Source organism: Prenolepis imparis, unplaced genomic scaffold (genome assembly GCF_030444845.1).
Source record: "Prenolepis imparis isolate NDT839.2.m4 unplaced genomic scaffold, iyPreImpa1.0 SCAF_7, whole genome shotgun sequence".
Taxonomy (NCBI): Eukaryota; Metazoa; Arthropoda; class Insecta; order Hymenoptera; family Formicidae; genus Prenolepis; species Prenolepis imparis.
In genome coordinates this window covers 1920160-1937743 of record NW_028141165.1, presented here as the reverse complement: position 1 = coordinate 1937743, position 17584 = coordinate 1920160, and the positions used below count along the sequence as shown (strand labels likewise).

At 34.2% G+C, this 17584-nt stretch overlaps 1 protein-coding gene across 1 annotated transcript in view; it reads left to right on the top strand.

Annotated features, from left to right (window-relative positions):
* The window catches only part of LOC145938765 (uncharacterized), a 197174-nt gene that overhangs the window by 5562 nt on the left and 174028 nt on the right, over window positions 1-17584 (top strand). The window contains exon 2 of the mRNA XM_083042515.1: window positions 15293-15329. The gene's annotated coding sequence lies outside the window, so the exon portion shown is untranslated. The remainder of the gene's footprint in view (window positions 1-15292; window positions 15330-17584) is intronic.

Below are 17584 nucleotides of genomic sequence, written 5' to 3'. Positions count from 1 at the left end.
TAATCAAACATGTATTTCATCGTTTTTCATAATTTTGAGCCATTTCCAAAATAAAAGGGGTGGACGGGTGGTCTGATACACCCTGTATATATATGAAAAAAAAATTTGATGATTAAACTGTCAGAGAACAATGTGCAAAAATATGTTTTATCGACTTTTTAAAAAAAAAGTAGAGATAAATGTGCTCTTTGTTTTATAAACGAAGCGGATCTGATTCGTGTACCACTCATTTATTAACTCGCCGTTTTAAACGCAAATCATCGCCACGCATGAGTCAATTCGCGGTACGTTTGCGGCCAGACGTCTGTCAAATAATGACAGTGAGCAAACACGATGGTACATTAAACTATTTTACGCGACCAAACTAGATGCCCATTAATTAATCATCCTCTTGCGTCTCGCCAGTCGCGTTATTCTCTCTGTCGTTGAATTTTTCGATATTTTACCTTTCGTCGCAACTGACGCTATTTTACAGATTGTCATTCATGAGAGAAACATATATTCGATATTTCGTACCATGTGTTTTTCGGATTCAATAACATCCGCGGAGTATTTTATTTGAGATATTTAATATCGAAGAATTGATGATGTTTCGTGGCGCGATAATGCGAAAATAAACCAAAGGACGGTTGTTGCTTTGGCAAAAGGACATTCGAGACATCTCTCAAAATTGAAATTCACGAAAATATGGTATTAATAGTCCGACGAAGAAAGAGGAGAGATTTATGAACTTCGGTTTCGGTTTGGGGCTTTGATGCATTACTGCGTACTCGTGTTTTGCTCTCATTTTGAAAATATACCGTGCACAGCTTTATAAAAACCAATAACGAAATGATTCGACCAGAATTGAGTTCCGGGCAAACTTTCGCGTATACACGAGACGGCTCGATACCACGCCCAAGCGTCGTTCAACTCAATACTGGAACAATTCGGTTCTATGATATTACGTTTAAGCAAACTTGCATGTTCTCTTGAATCGAATAAAACCGCGAAACCGTAAATTTATTTGTGCATTAATTAAATACGAAACGTTGAGAAGAGAAAAAGAAACAATAACTGATCGTCATGCTTGAAAAATATTGCAGCCGATCCTTCTTTTAAAGGGGAAAAAATTAGAAAATTTCTTTTGTTTTTATCATTTTGTATGTAATTTCTAATATATCTCTTTATATATCAAAGTTATCCGTTTCTGTAAGAGTTATAAGTTACATATATTATAAATTACATCATATAATTTTATAATATAATTATAAATTATATTGTAGAATTATATTATATAAATTATATATTATTGAAATATATCAATTAAATATTAATTCAATAAAATATTATTGAATTATATATGTATATGATAATTTCTGTCACGTTTATACCTAAAGGACACGAATATCCGGATTTCGCGAATAAGGGATGATAATTCATTTCGCTTAGATAGGGAACGCCTTCGCGAGTATCGATTTGCTATCAGTTTCTGGCAACAATAACAACAGCAACTTTGCCATCGATAATACGGACACCGTGTCCCAAAGGATATACCGTCCGTCGAGTCACGACAGGAGTGCGATTGTAGTTGCCATTCGAACTTCCGTCATAATAAGCTTCCGCCGGCAAGATCCGCACGTTCAGATATTTATCTAATTCGATTATAGACGACATCCACCCGCACGTTTCGGAGGATTCGTGTTCGCGTTGGGACAACTCGAGATCGCAAGCGGGATCCCCGAGTTCATTCAACCTGCCGCGTCGATCAGAGCCTTAATAGCACGGCGTATGGTACATATTTCAGAAAGTACTAGACACCGGTGTCGCCGCTAATTACCCATCAGCAACTGCATTAATTACTGATTTATGAGACCTTGGGCTTCAAGGGAGACGCTCATGTGGACGGAAGCTGGCTGTTAGATACTGTCAAATAACAATGTACACACAGGAAATGTCATACTCGATTCGATATAATCGGTTCTCTCTCTTTCTAACGCGAATTCGATTCCGCGTTTTCTCATATTATTTATGAGAAAACTGCAGATGCGATCGAATAAATATCAATTGTAATTAACCGAATCCATCAATTATCGTTAAATTAATTTTTGTCAACGATAGATTCTATCAATAATTATTATTATTTAATATCAATAATATTGCAAAAATCTCTCTTCTCTTGTGGGCAACGAGTCAATACGAGACAAAGTCGTTGGTTCGAGAAATGCATTCTAATTACGATGAAAACCGTGCAAATTTAGGATCAAGGGTTCTCGATAGGAATATCGTATTGACGCGACGAAGATTCTCCAAATATCTGTAACTGAATATATTCGCCCAGTGTATACGACTGTCAATCGGCGAGCTGTCATTTGGCGAGACAGCAAAAGGGACGGCAATCGATGCCGCGAGAAAACCGGTCGGTCCAATCGACCCTGGTTCGTTTGTGTTCGCGTTTAGACATCCTCGTCGCAGGAGGGAAACCGGTAATCCTCCGCGTAGCCGTTGAAAATCCTGAATCGCACGATGACAATAACGGAGAGACAGACAGAGAGAATTATACATACGGAGAAACAGACAGAGAGAAAAAAAATCTTGCAGAGAAAGAGAGCGTAGAGAGAAAGAAGACTGCTATTTTTCAGCACGGTGTTTGGAGCACCGCCAAACCCTCTTTGACGCGGAGAAGACACTAGCGTTCGCTCGCTCCGGTCGAAAAATCGCGCACCGCACGATGCGGTGAGCACCGTTTAAAAGCATCGAATTCGCGTTACCGAGAATGCACGTACGGGAGAGTGCCTGTTGGATGTCGATCACGACGAGATTTCCTCCGGCGGGCATTCCTGATGGAATCGCCTACGTCAGCAAAGATTAAGCTATCACACGCGAAATTCTAAAGTCGCGCTCGTCGACGAGAAAAAGTGAGATATACAATGATAAAAATAATGAACTGAAAAAAAATTATTATACCTATAATTTATTATTTTTTTAAAAAACTACTTTGGGGGGTAAATATGGTAGCGAGATATATAATTTTATAAAATATATATATATTATTTTTTGTTTCTATTTTTGTTATACTGTTACTGAAGATGGTCCGAAGTAGAACTTAGGTAATTTTTTTATTCGCGTCTTTTTATCTTGTGTTTGACTTTTATTAGCCCTTCTTATTAATTATAAATTAAAAATTTTAAACACATACGAAAAAATAAAAACACACACAGGTAAAAGAAATATTATAATTTCTTTTCTTTTTAGAAAGAATCGGTTACAATGTCTTTCAAGTATGATAGTTTGCTTACTTCGCAGTTTTATTCTGCTTATCGTAATGATAAAAATTCGCGATAATAGCAAATTAATTTAATATCGAGGCCATCTAACGTTCAATTTGCGACTCGTTCCTGTAAGATCGTAAGAAAAGTTGACAGATGCAGAAAAGGTGCATGCGAGAGCGCACCTCTCGTTGAATAATATCTTCAAGGGCTCCGAGGGATTTATTTTTCCGTTTGGTACGTCTGTTCGTATAACTCGCTGTTACGTGCCACGTGCATGGAAAAAGAGCCCACTTGTGAAGCAGCCGTAACGAGCGGTAACCCCATCCTAAACGAAGCCTTAAAGAGGAACGGCGGGGTAACAAGAGGCCATGCAAAGGGGTTGAAGAGTCGCGAAACCGGGAAGGGAAGCAACGACAGACGACGAGTGACGTGGTCATTGTAACACAAGAGTTTTCTTCTCCACTCTCTCTCTCTTTCTCTCTCTCGCTTCCTTTTTCTCTCTTTTTTTCGTTACTTGTGCACTTTTGAAACTAAGCCGTTGTCGGCTGGAACCAAACCACCTGTGCTTCCTGATTTAAATATCATTCTTAAAGTTGTCTCCGTCTTATGTACAAACGAAAATTGCAAAGATATCTAGAAGGTATCCCGAGATACGCTCTGATAGCAAATAAAATAATAAATTAATTATTATCGTTATTTCACGAGTATTATTTGTTATTCGGGGATTTAGAGTTAATCATTCGTATTTATATCGAGCGTTATAAATTTATCCAGCAGCTTTCGTGATGATCCACGGATGTTTTGTAGGGCTACGCGTTTAGGATCTTACTCCTAGTCATTTTAGGCTGTCAACAGACAAGATTGAAAGTGGCGGAGGCTCATTAAGGAGTCTCCCTCATCCCGACAAACTTGCAAACTGGATCCTTCGACACACACACACGTGACATCAGGGGGAGATGGGGAGGGGGAGGGTTGGGTGCCTGGTATCAGAGCAGCATCTCCCTGCTCTCTCAATCCTCTTTTAGTTGCACAATGAGACGGGATAGGGGAGACGCGAGCAGGAACAAAGAAAGTGGCGGGTTCGCTTCCGCAACCTTCGCGGGAAAACGCGGCGGGTGTCGCGCATCACCGAGGGTGCCGAGGGTGCTCTGGAGCACCCTCCTTTCCAGAGGGGGGACGCGCCAGTCTTGCTTTTGACGTCGTGCGTACTATTACGAGTTTGATTGGTTATTTATGGGACGCGGTGGAAATTACAATCCGACCCCCGCGTTTACAAAATCGGCGATAAATCTTTTTGCCATAAACAGGCACAATCCTCTTACGCATTGTGCTTTTAACTTGATATGAAAATAGAGTCGTCATAGGGGCTTTCGCTCGTGACAATTTATTACAAATTTATTCTAAAAAAATAAATAAAAATTGAGGGACAAAACTTGTTAACATTATGCTATATGCTTTATATTTTTTTATATAATGCAAATTTTCTTTCACTAATATTTATCTTTAAAAATCATTAAAAAGTAAGCTCATCTTTTTACATTTTTGCACATTTATATGCGGTTTGTTTTAATATTTTATTTTAATCCGCAAAAACGATCATCAAAAATACGATCTAGAGAAGGAGAGCGAAAATTTATTAGTGCATCAGTTAATCTACATAATCCCCTTAGCCGAATCGCGTAACGCGATTCCGAAAATATTGCGCCAACGTCGCCTTTAGAGTGGAAACAATCCGCGTTCTACATATCTATACACATGTAGTATCGCGCGTGTTTACGCTCTCGAAACAATGGTTTCTGACTGGACGAGAGCGAGAGAGCCATCGTTGTCTCACTTCGGTCGATGTGCCTAGCGTGCGAATAATGGACGAGGCCTGACGAGGCTTGCGTTCCCCGGAACGAAATAGCACTAGGGGCTTTAAGGGAAGATTGAAATTCGCCGTGCTCCGAGTCGCAAAACGCAAACAGATATACTCATCGCGCCCTCGTCTCTCCTCTGCGATCTCGCTTTGTACTCGACTGCAGGCTATCTCTAACAACGTGCTTTTGTACGGCCTCGAATAAATCCCGAAAATTGTAATTATCATATTTTTAGCTGCCCTTTTTTGTACAAACGCGGCGCGATGTATTCGTTTGTAAAAATGTTGCGAGTTAGAACGAACGGGATTCGCAAATGTCCGAATTCCCGAATTCGCGTGTAAGATATTATGAAATAGCACATCTAGCCATATACGACAATCGTGGGAGTCGTAGCGAGAGTTTTCCAGAAAACTGGTCAGGGAATTCTCTTTAGATTGCGCGGAATATTTATAGGGGAGGATTCCGCGAAGTGAGATAAGTCAGAAAGAAAATATCAAGAGTCTTGTCTCTTGAGAAACTAAGAGGATGTGGAAAATCAATATTTTGCAGACGCGACTTTACGCGCCTGACATAAGCAATCGCGAAGTATCTCGCACATTTCGAGAATAAAATCTCTGTTAAAAATTCATCCTCTCTTATTATATACATATATACGATATATATTTCTGAACGTTTCATTCGCTTGACTTGTAATTTTTTTTATTCTCCGACTGTTTCTGGAATTTCTAGCGAATTACTGACCTGTAATACTCAGGAATACCGCCCGAATAAAAAGGAAGCGATTTTTCCGAATATATTTCGTCGTATAAATTTTTTTTATGACGTCATGAAGTGCGTTTTATGTCGCGGGACGCGGCTTTCTTTGTAAAATAAAATATTTAAGGCGTCCTGTGCCACATATACAACAACAATGGCTCTCGCCATTCCCTCCGGCAGCTTCATACATGCTCATCTCAATTTTCTTTCCGCGACACAATCTCTCGTCGCGTGCGCGCAATATTACGCGAATCCGCGACTAGAACCGTACTCGGGTTATCCTCGCGAGGAATTCTCTGCTCCTGAGTAGCTTCCTTTTCGTTTCCATGGTGATCCATGTAGGGCACACGCGAACTTGGAGAGCTTATCGTGATGCATGCGATGAAGTTGCGCCTTCTTTCTCTTTCTCTTTCTCTCTCTCTCTCTCTCTCTCTCTCTCTCTCTCTCTCTCTCTCTCTCTCTCTCTCTCTCTCTCTCTCTCTCTCTCTCTCTCTCTCTCTCTTTCAGATGGCGCAAAACTTTATCTCCGCAACTTTTGCGTTCCGAACTTTCTTCGATTGTGTTTGTTACCACATTGTATCTTCGATCGACATGGCTCGACTATTTTTGTTGATTTATTACGTTAATTGATCGCGTCGTTTCTTGATCAAACTATTTTGCCAAATGTACGTTTCTATCCCAATTTAATTTATCGCGAGCAGACGTAATATGATCTTACGTTAATATGAAATTTTCATGGTTTTTAATATTTATGTAATTACTGTCGCGATTAGTTTCCACGTTCATACATGTTAGATATGTATCTCTTTAAAGAGAGAAGAACATGTTTAAAATATATTTCTGCAGGATAAAAATAATCGATTTTTAAAAAAATATACTAAACATCCTTCTGAATATCTTTCGTATTTTAACGAATATATTTTTATATAATTATCACATCTTTAATAACTATGCTTTTGAAAAGATAGACGATTGGCCAGATACACCTTACATATTTCGTGTAATAATCTCAAACTTATGCCACGTCGAGGTATAAATATCTTCGAGTTAAGAGTGTACTGTGTATACGGTCGCAAATTGTGAAGTTTAGATCAGGAGGAAAAGGAGGAGGAGGGAAGGAGGATGGACAATACACGAAGGTCGCTTCCTACGGCACAATAAATAATTCAAGCAATTAAATATTTATCCGGTTACCTGTGAGCGGCTGTTTAGTAAATCCGGATATAAATCCTCGTGGGTCGCGCGTGAACGTGGGTGCTATATACCTACAGCATTAAACCGTGTTTTCGCGTGCAGACACTGTGCTATATGGAAACGCCGGTTGCTCTCTCCGCGAAAAAGAGAGGTTTGGCCGGATTAAATGGAGAGAGGGTCGTGAAAGCAGAAAGGGCCCTCCCTATATACGGTATAGATCGCGTCGTGAGCGAACAAAGCGGTATTATACGAATATTTCATCGTGATAAAGACATCTCGGGGAGGGCGCGAAGGGGATGCCTATAGCTCGAATTTTTTCAAGTTATTGGGATTATCGAATCAGTAAAGCACGATTGATATTTAGTATACACTTGAGATATTCTCTTACAACGTTGAACAAATTATATTAATATTTACTATATAGCAATTTTATTATAATATATTAAATTTACTAAAATATATTTATTAAACTGTCTATAAAAGCTGAAAGTTTAAGTATGATGGTACAGATGTATTTTCTGAGTTTCTTTCTCTCAATAAAATTTGAGATATTTTTTGAATTTAAAGAAAGATGACTCTAATTTAATTTATTTTTTAAAGAATAGCTCACGGTTTAAGATTTTCAGAAAGAAAAGCAATTTATATAGTTAAATTATTTATCTTACAATTATTTAACATTTGTTAGCTTGTTTATATATATAGCTTGTTTTAGTCAATGGTGCACTTTCATTTAAGCAAGAAGTAAGCGACTGCTATTATATGTGCAGTTTTTCTTGTTAAAACGATGCACAAAAAAATAAAACGGCGACACTTAAGAGAGTGGTTTTCTCAAAGGCTTTTCTTTCATCTTAAACGTCGCGCATCGCGAAAAAACCAATGGCGATTAATCAAGCCGAGAAGAACGTCATGGTGTAATTCGTCATCTACAGGATTATTAATTATTTCTGTCCGTTTTACGTACCGCTTGTCTGCTGGACCCCATCCATCGTTTACCTATTCTTTCGTTCCTCACAATGAAACCTCTCTATTCTAAATAAATTAGTACGATTGTTGTTTTCTTAAATACATTTAATGAATCTCGAGAACAAATTGAAGCAGTCTTGAGCAGATACGCAATGTGTCAATATTCAAGCGATAGCTTTAGAAATATAAGGTTTTAAAGCTTGTCAATTACAGGCTATATTTAAACGATTAAAACACGATTGTCTTAACGTATAACCCCTGTGATTGATCAATTAAAAATTTTTATATCTCAAAAACTATTGCTTGAAGTAAAAATTGCAGATACTTTTCTAATAATGTTTTATAATATAATATTTTTATTTATATACTAGTTTTTACATATCATTTTTTAAATATAGTATTTTATTTCGCGAATTACGGGGCATTCTCTATGTACATACATTTATTTGTTAATTATATATATATGTATATGTATATATACATAATATATATATTTATTTATTGCCTCAAAATTGTAAAAAAATGTTTACATATATATATAATAAAAATTTAAAATATATATATATGTATGTATAATATAAAGTATACATACATATATGTATACAGGCCCCGAACGTTCCAGCCAGACTTTGAGATCTTATAGGAAATTTAATTCTGAACAAAAAATTTCCTATAAACATGGGTCGAAAAATGCTTCCTTAAGAAGTTATCACTCAAAAACCTCTGATAAAGGAAGAGCAAAAAGTGAAAAGAAAATGAAATAAAAAGAAAATGAAACTTAAAAGGAAGGGCAAAAGGTGAAAAGAAAATGAAACTTAAAAGGAAGAGCAAAAGGTGAAAAGAAAATGAAACTTAATAAATTTCTTGAAAAAAACGATAAAAATAGAAAATAAAAATCTTTTTCTTTTATGAAAATAAAATAAATTTTTTAAAACTAAAATAGCACGTAATAGTAAAAAATAAATAAAGACGTGAAAAAACTAACTGTTCTTAAAATGTCCCCCCCTAGCTCCAATACACTTTCGGCATCGAGTAATGACCGATCTAGTCGCTTTACGGATTTCCTCCTGATTCAACCTCAATCGATCAAAAGTTGTATTTATTTGTTGGATCAGATGTTCACGAGACTCGATTAGCGTTGAGTAAACTTCATTTTTCACTCTTTCCCACAAGTAAAAATCTAAATGGAAAAATGTGTAAAATAATCACGATTTCAGAGGTTTTTGAGCGATAACTTCGTAAGAAAGCATTTTTCGACCCATGTTTATAGGAAATTTTTTGTTCAGAATTAAATTTCCTATAAGATCTCAAAGTCTGGCTGGAACGGGGCCACCCTGTATATATATATATTTTAAATTTTTATTATATATATATGTAAACATTTTTTTATGCCCCAAAAATTAATATTTAAAGAATTAATTATTACTAATATCAAATTTTTTATTTATCCATTAAACAGATATTTAATAAAATAAATTACATAATTATCGAAAAGAGTTTTTTTTTAGATGAAAAATGCGATAAATAAAAATCTAATTCTCTTACAAAAAATAAATCAATATAAATGTTAAAATGTTGAAACATTTTATATGTATTTATATAAAATATTAATTGATATAAATATTTTATTTTTTCAATATTTTAAATATTGCATAAAATAAAATCTAAAATATTTTATACGCGTTATATTATATGATAATTTAAAAGAGATAGGCATATCACAAAGATAAACGAGCGATTAAGACAAATAACAAATCACACACAAAACAATAACAAATTAAATAAATTATAATTTACCTCAGAGACATCGTCGTACGATGTCTTCCTCGGCTTCTTCTTCGTGTTTCTTGTTTATGTTTTGCTGCTCCTTTGTTCGCTGCATTCACATGACTCGCACAAATATAGTTAATTATGATCATGTGTGCACTAATCGACAGAATATGACACTTTAATTGCGCGATATTTTGCACGACATTCTCGATATTAATCACACGCGATGCGCACTTCATTATATCGCAACAATGAAGAACAACGCGAATAGTTTATAATTAAGTTTATATGAAATTACGATCTATTCGTCACTTAAAAACAGCACAATCAAACTCTGCAGCAATGCTATTTGTTATGAATAATATACGTCTGCATTTTAGGATAACTTTCGTCGTATTATCTCTTGAAATATGATCGTCAAAAATACGAGATGCCAAACGCGGTCATTTTGTACGTATAATTAGAAATTATGAATCCGCCCGATTAATTAATTCTCGCGATTGACAAGTCTCGCAAGCGTACCTATTTATCAAAGCAAAACCTTTATTATTCGCATTATATGATAAAAGATTATAAAAATGATAAACATGAATAAATATATGAATTAAAATAAATATTTAAGACTTACAGTATTCGAAAATAAAATCAGATAATTATTTGCCGATAATTTGCACAACAGAAATTTCGATAGAATAAATCTCGCGAAATTGTTTTTTAACAAATTACGTGACAATCTATAAACGTCAAATTTATACATATAATACGTGATTGATAAAAATTAAGATGCGAGATTAATAACGTGTTTAATAATTAAATGTGTATCGTGATGTAATTCCATTCAAAATCGAGATTTATACTATATTCGCGATATTTTGTCAATGACTGAAAAATACGGGAATGATTGATCGATAATCCTGATATATTCACGTAATATTATGCGAGGTTAGTGAAGACCGATTAATTATCGAAAAAACATATAATTGGAATTCAATATATTGCAAATGTACTAAATTTCCAATGTTTAAATATACATATGAAATATACATATTAATAAACAATCGATATAGTGTTTTTTAATTATTTAAATTTTAAATCAAATACGTATTCTTATCGTATCGTTTATCATGATAAATTATTTATTAATTACGCGAGCTGATAATTGCTAATTATAACAATTATATATAGAGAATAATCGCGTTTGGCATTTCTTGATCTTTTCGCGATTGCGTTTTAAAGAATAATGCGATGATATGTGGAGCAAACTTGCGTTTTTGCCTTCTCGCTCGAGTCTCGCCGCATGAATGACAAAGTCACGAAAGATTCTTGTGTTATTGAATCCATATGTAAGAAATAGCGACGCGTTCTTGTTTATGTGAATGGTATGTCAGTACCGCGTCTTACTACAACAAAAAGACATCGGAGGAGGGGAAGCGAACAAGGATTGACGCGCGGGTAGACGAAAAGATTATTATTATTCAATCAACGTTCGTGTGCGAAGGAAGGTGTATTATATATTGTCCATCAATAAAATTCTTGGCGGTCTTTGATAGTGATTCCATTCAATTCTCTCATAAGTCTAGTTTTTTCTTACTAATACGATTATTATTAATACATAACTGATATATGTTGAATTATTTTCATAATGTTGAATTATTTTCGAGTTATTCGATCCTGCAATTCGTGTATTATTGCGTATATGTATCTCAACACGAAAATAATGGCAAATTATATTTAAATCGGTGAAAAATTCAATGCACGAGAAGTAAAAGAGATATTTGTATCCAAACATATTTAACGCTCTAAAATAATTATTGCTCGTAAATACCAGAGTGAAACAATTATTTACAATTCGGATTTCTATCTCTGATTTCAATGTTTCGATTGAATATTTCGCGAGAAATACTTGTCTTGATGAATAACTGTTGCCCCAATACGTTTTAAAAAAATCGTCAATCGCGAGAGTTAATTAATCGTGCGGGATGATATTTAGCGATAGAGAATAAAAAGTACAAATCGTTGTTTTATTGCGATATTTATTTTTAATCGTTTTTAATATTGACAATTATATTTTTAAATTCTGCTTGGATCTTCGGAACATACATTCATATAGGTTTATTTTGCTTTGCGTTTTCGTCAATTTCGATCTAATTTGGCAAACAGTTTCGAATTCGAGAACGAGTAATAATACACAGTTTGCTGTTATCTAAATAAAATTATATAGATAATCATCTAGATGAAATTTTGGCGTCATCTTATATAGATCTTTATATAGATAATAAAAATATGTATTATCTATATCTGCATCTTAGATGAAAAGAAGTGTTATCTTTACTAAATTATCTAAAATAATATTCAGATAATTTGGTTTAGAGTTTCATAGCACATGAAAATATTTAAGTAGAACTTGAGCAGTAAATGATAAAAACTTATAAATAAAAGTATGAATATATTTTTATAATTTACATTTTTTTATTTTACATTACATTTTTATTTATTAACATTTTTTAACTGTTTAAATTAAAGCGGTTTTAAAAATAATATTATCTGGAAGTTATCTAGATGAATCGTTATGTAATTTTATCTTTTATCTAGATATATTTAAAACAAAATCATCTTTATCTTATCTAAGATGAATTTACATATTTTTATCTCATCTTTATCTAGCTAATTTTAAAATCATCTAAGCACAACACTGATAATACACGTAATAATATCGCAGAATCGAATAATATTAAAATATATTTATTGTGTTAAAATATTTTGTGATGGAATCATATATTATACGGTGTGTTTCGTCGCAGAAATTTTTAGACTATTGTTTATAATAACGCGCGGCCTTGGCCTTGGCCTTATCATTCACGCGGTGAGACTCGAGCAAAGAGCAGACATCGATGAGAGGCGCTTTGCATACCATTGTGTTAATCTATTAATCATATTGTCTTCGAAATGCGATTATTACAATTGGCGATCATCGCGCGATCGATTAATTTTCGCGATGAACGAACGTCGTGTAACAATTTCGCAGGACTACATACATACATAGCAACAAAAGTAGCATTATCACAGCGAGTGATGTGTGATTTTCGAACGGATCGTAATTTTCGCATTGTTTTCTCATCGATATAATGTAATAAAATGCGCGTTGTGTGCGATTAAAATACCAGGAGTAGCGTGCAAAAGTGTCGCGCGGGATATTTATTCGCCGTATTTTGCTGATCGTAATTAACCGCGTTTTCGCGAATGAGTGTAATTCGTGAAGGGGCAGCAAAAGTGATTAAGAGAGGAGAAGGAGGGGGTCTGGGGAAGTTTATTGCCGCAATAGCAATCTCTTTTAAATTATCGTATAATGTAATAAAATATTCCAGATTTTATTTAATATATTTAAAATATTTGTAATAAAATACATGAATATATTTTTTATATAAATTTTATATAAATTTTATATAAATTTTTTATATATATGTATAAAACGTTTTAAAATTCTATCAAGATATAATCATTTCAATTAATTTTATATAAAAATTACATTTTTGTTTATCATATTTTATATTAAAAAAAATGTTTTCTTCGTAATTATATACAATTTAATTTATATATCTGTTTAAAAAATAAATGAAAAATGCGGGTAATATAATTAATTATCATTTGTCAAGGATGGTTGGTCTTTTGCAAGAAATATCAAGAATGTTAATATTAACGAGAGTCAACTCTTGATATCTTTGGATGTTACTGCTTTATATACGAACGTAAAACATTAGTTATATCAGCCATTAAGAATAGATGGAATAGTATTGCTCCGAAAACTCAATTCTCTCTCGATCAATTTTTGTACGCGTTGGAACTTATTATCGATTCCACTAGTTTCAGTTTTAATGATGATTGCTACGAACAAATTTTTGGAATGCCGATGGGATCTCCTCTTTCTCCGATACTTGCCGACATCGTAATGGATGATTTGGAATCTCATTGTCTAAAATTGTTACCGTTCGTTATCCCAACTTACCGTAGATATGTAGATGATATTTTCGCGATTGTCCCGAAAGATCGTATTAATGACATCTTAAGTAGTTTTAATAATTATCACGCGCGACTAAAATTCACACATGAAGTTGAAATTGATGGCGTAATTAACTTCTTGGATACTACTGTCATTAGACACAACAACAATCTAATAACGAATTGGTATAGAAAATCAACCTTCTCCGGTAGATATATTAATTATTTCTCAAGCCATCCACAAAAGTACAAAATTAGCACAATATTGAGTCTCACAGACAGAGCCATTTTACTCTCGGACAAACAATTCATGCTCACAACATTTCCACCATAAAACAGATTCTCTCTAATAATTGTTACCCATCACATTTATATAATTCAATTATTAAAAAAAGACTAAAACATCTTTACTCAATACGAAATGAACAAATCAATATTGGCGGAAAAAATTTTGATACTTCTAGGCTTGTCGTTCTTCCATACATTAAGAGTTTAAGTGAGGATGTTCGTCGAATTTTGAATAAACAAGGTTTGGATGTTCCCCACACAGTTCCTAAAAAACTTAACAATTTAATTAGGAAGGGAAAAGACCAACTTCCACTTAACAAAAGAACGAATATCGTCTACAAAATTACCTGTAATGACTGCACAGCCTGTTACATTGGTCAAACTAAGCGTTATCTCGAAACTAGAACTAAAGAACATTACAACGACATCAAAAAGCACGAGAGCAATCACTCGGTTATTAGTAATCATATAGTTTCTCTTAATCATGATTTTAATTGGGCGTCTGTATCTATTTTACACAGCGAATGTAGTGTTAAAAAGAGAGAGATTGGGGAAATGATTTACATCAAAAAACATAAAGATTCTATTAATTTGCAAAAAGACACGGATAATTTAAATTCAATTTATGAAACTATTCTCAACGTTTTTTAACATTTTTAACTCTTTTGACTGTTATTTACTTATGTGTCTCTCATATCACCTTCACTCGTTTCAATATTTTTGACTATTATCAGTTGAATTTGAACCTTTGCTGAGTACACACTGTAGAATGACGACTGAATTCCAATTTATGTATGGTCATTTTATGTGCGGTTACAAGTATAGTCTTTGCACTCATTGATAATGTCACTCTTAAGTTTCAACTCATCTTAACATCAAATATCAGGCATCTTATATTATCACATATTTTATGTAATTATATTGATTATTGTATCACAATGACTTTGTTACGTAGCCTGAGGAGGACCCAATTTAGGGTCGAAACGTAGCTGAATAAAAAAAAGATTTTCACCATTATTAGCCAGTTGGTCGTTTAAAAATTATCTACCTTAATATAATTAATATTAATATTTAATAAATTTAATTAATAATTAATAATCAAAAATTTTTAATTATTATATTAATTATTTCGAAAATTTGTCTTATGTATACATATAAATATTTTTTACATACACATGTGGAAAATATATAATCTGAAATATTTTTATTTTACAGATCAGTATTGTGTACTCTGCTGCTGCGTATCGTACTGGTGAGTTTAAATTATTCTTTACTTTATAATCTCGAAAAATAATGAGAGAATTGAAGCAGATATACACACATATGATTAAAAAAAAAAGAGATTAATGATATTGGAAGCGCAATTATGCAGTTATTGTTACTATATAATCACGAATCAATATCGCGAGGAAATGTTTTATTTCGCGAGCGAAATGAAAGCGATCGGGAGAGATTAAACGATGGGTGGGAGATTCGAGATAAAAAATAAGGAGTAGAATGTGGAGGCGGACTCTCGCCTCTCGCGTAACCCCGGAGCGCAGCTCGTGCGTGAGCGACGTAATAACATTTTGGGAGATGGGATGAGGGGGCGATTCGACGAGATGGAGACGATAGCGGCGGCGAACGTAATGAGGATGCGACGAGGCAAGAGGCAATATAGGCGGGCGTACATCGGGGATGAGTTCGCTTCCGGTGGTGCTAGCAAAGGTAGGACGGCGGGGGTGAGAGAGGGCTTACAAAGGGGAAACGAAGAGACGAAGGTGCGTGGGAGCTGAAGCAAGGAGGACGTTCGGCTTCTTCCGAGCTGGCCGTGCACAATCGATCATTACGTTAAGGTTCTCTCAAAGCTCCTCGACTTGACCGGTCGGTCATCGAATATCCCCCTAGAGAGGGATGACTTTAACAAAGGGAAAGCGATAACGGCAGGTGCGCGATCCAGAATGATATAACGAGAAGCGCGATCATCGTTGCACGTGATGTGCGTTCTGACTTTACTTGTAATTTAGATCCGAATTGAATTCGAGTTTCACAGAGGCCTTCTTTGGGATAAATAATCCTCGTTATTGATATTCGAATAAATCGCACGGTCGCTATTAGTTTCGCGGAAAGAATGAAATAGGATGAGTAAGGCTTTGAGTGCTTCGTAAATATTTCGGCGCGATAAATTGAATGGAATCGAATTTTGTTTTTCAGTTATAGTTATAGTTTCTCTTTACGGCTGAAGTTTATACTGGGAAAAATAATATTACTCGTGGCAGTTGGATTTTTTTAATTCGAATCATAAAGAGTTCAATCGATATTAAGCCGGTACAAAAAAATTCGCTATAGAGAAAGAGATTTACAATAGTGAGAAGTAAATGAAAATGAATTCCCTTTGTCCTGCGTGCTCGGAGATATAGCGTAGAATCGTTTTGATTCGAGTGCTATCGAGGTAGATGCATTATTGCGATATCGTGAGTATCCGCGAGGGAGATTGCAGAGAAAATATCATACGGATTTCGATATGTAATTAAACTTGAATTGCTTGAAGAATTTGTTATCGTATCTAAGAAAATAATATACATAATCGATATGTTTATTATGGAAAAATACGTTAACCGTAAGTGTAGCAGTGTTGAATAAATTTAAAATGCAGAATTTCATATCGAAATTTAGCTGAATACATAAAACGTATAATTATTATTTTCAATTTAATTTTTAATTTAATATTTAAATATATAATTGATATCAAATTAATTTCTAAAAGTTTCAGAAAAGAATCACAATTTCTGTGAAATGTCGTGTATGCCACATATCATGTTATCTTCTCTGAACATTAGAATTTTGATGTATCACACATATCTATCATGCATCCCCTGCCTTTAGGAAGCGAATCGATGCGAGGATCTCATCTCGCGAGATTTAAATTTTCCTCGCCGAAAATGCACCGAATTTTCATCCGCATGAATGTTGCCACTCTCAATGATTTGACAGAGTTTAATTCGCAAAATAAATAAAAGTTTCAAAAATTTTTAAAAATCTTTTATCACAGAGCTTTCAAATTTTTCGTAAATCTCGAGTTTCGAAGCTTGCAGTAAGAGATTAATTTTTTCCCCCATTATCGATATTGTTTGAGAAATTTTACAAAATCTTTAAAAATTTTGTTACAAATTTTGAAATATTTTTTGAAATAAAATTCGTAAATGATTAACGTAGATAATCAAACTGTTTGCTTTGGACTAGAACATCTAAAATACGATTTGAATCGAAGATGCAATAAATATACCTGTTATATGCATCTGTGAGCTTTGAATGTGCAGTTCGAGACTGATTAGCGTGCTCTGTCGTTATGTTCCCACTTGAAAATACTCTTGACTATACTTGAGCATCTGACCAGATATTCGATTATTGGCATTGCTCCATTTGCGCTTCGATTAGGCGTATTATAGTTGTACTGCCATCGGTTTCGCATCGTCGTATCCCATTAGTGTTTATCAATGACATTAAGTATAACTTTACATTTTACTT